This window comes from Camellia sinensis, unplaced genomic scaffold, assembly GCF_055761805.1.
Source record: "Camellia sinensis isolate YWXY unplaced genomic scaffold, ASM5576180v1 Unanchor11, whole genome shotgun sequence".
NCBI lineage: Eukaryota > Viridiplantae > Streptophyta > Magnoliopsida > Ericales > Theaceae > Camellia > Camellia sinensis.
In genome coordinates, this window is record NW_028128989.1 from 6,131,665 (window position 1) to 6,136,081 (window position 4,417).

Sequence of the window (4,417 nt, forward strand, 5' to 3'; positions counted from 1 at the left end):
TACCTGAAAATGATGTTCCCATATAGGGTGAGCCACAGCCTAGTAGAAATATACTAAACCAAATATGAACAATGACTAAAAGATTAGCAGTTGATAGATGGCCAACACTAATACTTTCCCTTGTCACACTTTACGGTTTCATTACATACAAGTCCATATTACAGTCCATTTTCCAATTCTTTTCAATTCTCAATTTATAACCATGGCTCAGAACCTGGCCAAACAACTCATACGAGACAGTAACTCATATCAAGCACTTCCCCATTTCATAATAGATAAGCATACTAGCTATATCACATACCAGCAGATAAGCATACAAGCTATATCATCACTTCCACAGATATGCATAAGAGCACTATCACACTTCCAATGACAAGCACACGAGCTCTGTCAACACATTACTAGATAAGCATATGAGCTCTATCTATGGAGTCCATCCCTTATCTCCTCCCAACAACATCCGGTTTAAAGGTCCATCCCCTATCTTCCCCTAAACCGTGGAGTACATCCCCTATCTCCTCCAACACAACACAATGCATATAAACGATAATTATACACATCATCACACAACACATAAATTTAACGTGTTCTTTAAATCATCATACTCAATGACACATTCCAGTGATTAGTTTCCGTTTGCCTAATCATCATGCATTGTCTACAACAATCAAGACTATCCTCCACTGATAGCCCAAAGCAGTTATTTCTATACAGAAAATAAATGCAACAATGGATATATAATCAACATTTCAACTAGGTGAGTGATAAATAATCTAACTACACCCTTTAATCCCATATCTTCCCAAATCAATTCCTCATTTCTCATAATTAATTATGCAAATTAATTAACCAATGTAATTAGGGCATTTTCCATAATTTACATTACAACCCTTAGGTTCCATTTTCATTAATGTTTCAACATTAATTTCACATTTTCCATGCCAAACATGCATCTAGGTTTTATATAGCTAAAACCCAACTTTTGTAAATTTACGCAAAAGCCCCAAACTTTCACAAAATTACCAAACCAACCCCAACATCTCAAGATACTAAAATTTAAAGACAAAGCTCATAAAGAGGAGTAGGATATCCCTACCTCAGAGTTAGAGCTTGGATGGAGAAGAGACCAAAACCAAAGTGCTTCAAAGATCAAGATTTTCAGATCAAAATGATGCCCTCGATGATCAACACAACTTTTACAAAGGCCGAAGAGAAGGAGGACACTCTAACTAGATCAAACCCTAGAGAGAAGGGAGTTTCTAGAGAGAGAGGCTCTCAAAAAAGGTTTTTAGAAAAAGTAGGAGAGAGAAAGAAAAGCAAAACGTGATTTAAAATCACCCAGCGGACAACTCATATACGTATGACCCGCTCGAGCGGAGAACACAACGCTCGAGCGCCAAGAACAAAAATCTGGACACGCTCAAGCGCAATAAGGCCCGCTCGAGCGCTAGGACACAAGAATAAAACACTTCCGCTCGAGCACGAAAACCAGTCCGCTCAAGCGTAGATTTCCACCTTCCAGAACTCAAACCCAGAAAGTACTACCCGCTCGAGCGTCACCAGACCCGCTCGAGCGCTACCGCTCGAGCGTAAACAAACCCGCTCAAGCATAAAAATCACATCTGCAGAAGTTTTGCAGAGACACGAAATACTGGAGGTGTGCAATCCCCGCTCGAGCGCAAGAAGACTCGCTCGAGCGGATCGCCTAAAAACTGGGCAACAAGGAATTGAAACCAAGGCCTAACCAACCTGTAACAACCCTGCCCAAAACATCCTAAAACTCAATCAAGTGGAATTAAAGGACGACAACAAGATAGATACCACTACTAACTTCACGGAACCGAGTCCGGAATACAACAGAACAGTAAAGGGACAACCGGGATCGCTATATAGAAGCATGTAAATTATGATAAAGATCTAGAACTACAAGGTATGAAAAAATTATTTGTTTATTTAAATAACCTAAATAGTAGATTATAAATCAATTAGTGAATTATTAAATAAATGGACTTGCAACAGTAGCATACAAAAGAAGTGACATGTAAACCAATTGAATCTGAAACATACAGTTTGCATATACATAGAAAATTGGTTTTGGTGATATGGCAATCAGTATCATGCATCTATCTATATTTATATATTTTATTATAATTAAGGATTGACCCAAGCAACAACATATGTACACAAATATCTTGATCATGCATTCAACACCAACCACTCCAAGCATTATTCAACTATGACATCCTATTTTGATCAAAAACTCCAAAAGTTAAACATAATTCCTTTGTTTTCTTTAAAAATGCTCTTTTGGTCGCAAACCGGTAAAATTTTTAAAACCGATTGAGTCGGAGTCCGTTTTTGTTCAAATTTAAAACATAGCTCTTTCATAACCTTACAAACATATTCCAAGTTTACACTTTCACAATTTGGGCATCGACTCTTTTTTTTTTCTCAAAATTTCCCTCTTGAACAAATAAATCACAAAATTTCCAAAAATTCTAATCAAATTATATACAACTCTAAGCTCTACAAAATCAAGTAAAAGTGCATAAAAAGTGTAGGAAAAGTCCCTACCTCAAGCCAAGAAGCTTTCAAATTTTTTTTTGGCAACAGAAATTAAATCTGTTCAGAGCTAAACGATGCCTTTTTCGCCCTCTACGTTTTGATCCAAAGCACTGGGGGTCAAAAATGACTTACACTAGATCAAACCCAAGGAAAGGAGCTTTTTACGATTTTTATTATGAAATTATGAAGGAGTTATGGAGTTAGAGATGAAGTAGACAAAAGGAGAAGTTTATGTAACGAAGATGGAGAGAATTTACATTCCTAGACTATTTTATGGTACAGAAAATATTACGGTACTTCAAACCAATATCTATAATAGGATTGAATATGAAAATATTATTGAAATATTGGATTATTGGAGAAAATTATATAAAGACCCTGATTTAGGTATTGATGAAAGAAATATACTATTTAGATCAGATAAGAGAAACTTATTTAGAACATGAAGCCCTTTTTCAACACTTTAATTATGATATTAATATGTCAACTAATGATGATGACAACCAATCATCCTCATCTAAAGAAACATTAGATCAAGATATTTCACCAGAAATAAATAAAGGGAAAAGAAAGGCAGAAAAGCCAATTGATCCCGAATTATTTGGCACATGGGGAGATGGAGAAAATTTTGACTTTATTTAAACAAATGAAGTTAGAAATGATACTAACACTGGAAGTACCTCCAATCCTACACCAGAGCCAGTAATATCTCGAAAAGATAATAATCATAAGTATCCAATAGCTCAAAATGGTACTTATTTAAACTTGTCTCATGTTCCATTTAAGGATCAAGAACAAGCAATTGATGATTGGGCACAATCCTTGTCCATCATTATTACCAATTATAAAAATAGTTGGTCAAAGAAAAAATTCCTTAATTATACTACAACAACTCTCCAGGGAGATGTGTTGCAATGGTTAAGACAGTGGGAAAAATCTGAAATTGGAAAAAGTAAAAAAACAGCTTTGTTGACAAATTTTCTCACACTTGACACAATTTTAGCTGAGTTTGCAAAAATCATAAAAAAAAAAATCTATGTGGTTTTGTAAGAGATACTCATTTGCAAGCAGATGCAAATTATATTTTGACTAAATTAGAACTATGTAATATTTGTTTTTTTGAAGACTATGTTCAAACTTTTAAAAAATATTATTATCTTATTGATCCACCAGCAAATCAACCCTGGCTAGATCAATTTTTTCATGAACTCCATAATCCATGTGATGAGTTATGTATTAAAACATATCCTGAGTTTCTCAAAATAATGGGAAAGAAGAATATGATAATCTTGTTTTCCACATTAATTATGTTATATAACTGATAGCAGATCGGTGTCTAGAAGCAAAGGCAAAAAAATAAATAAATAAATCAAATTTCCAACTCACAATACGATCAAAAATGTTGTGATAAAATTTTAAAAGAAAATTGAAAAATTGGTTGTAATACATTTCCTAAACGAAAAGGATTTTCCAAAAAATGTAGAAAATATAAATGGAAACCTTGGAAAAAGAACAAAACTTTTTCAAAAAAAAAAAAAAAGTATATTCGAAAAAAGAAACCAACAAGTGTTTCAAAAAAAAAAAAAAACTTGTAAATGTTACATTTGTAACGAGGAAAGTCACTATGCACCAGAATGCCCAAAAACAGAAAAAAGTGCAAAAAAAAATGATCAAAATTCTTGAAGAACAAGATTTTGAATTAATATATGGTGAGGAAATTTCTGATGAAGAATAAATCTTATATGAAATTTCTAGTGATGAAGAAAGTTCAGATGAAGAACTAATCTTCATGATGACTAATATTAATAGTGAAGAAATATCTCAAGAAGCAGATAGTATATCTCAAGAAGAA